Here is a 361-nt window from a genome sequence, read left to right on the forward strand (position 1 = left end):
TGTTGCTGCACCATACATATACATATACACCATATTGTATAGTATTGTGTTACTCAGTTCTGCCGTGTTGTTTGTACCAGATCTATTTAAAACGTGTAACTTTGTTAGTGTTGGAGCAGCTTCTGTTCTCAGTAACAGAACTCATCCTCATTCAGTCTAGAATTTGGAGATCTGAGCATCACTGAGTTCATACTGCCCTGTGGGGAATATCACACACACTCACACACACACACCGCCTGTTCACTGTTTAGTTTTTGACAGTATCAATAGAATCAGTTCATCTGTCTTCAGGCGTTTCTATTATACAACAACTTACCAACCATTTCTAAATTTAGACAGATCAAATAAAAACAGAGAAAAC

Source organism: Sebastes umbrosus, chromosome 4 (genome assembly GCF_015220745.1).
Source record: "Sebastes umbrosus isolate fSebUmb1 chromosome 4, fSebUmb1.pri, whole genome shotgun sequence".
Classification (NCBI taxonomy): domain Eukaryota; kingdom Metazoa; phylum Chordata; class Actinopteri; order Perciformes; family Sebastidae; genus Sebastes; species Sebastes umbrosus.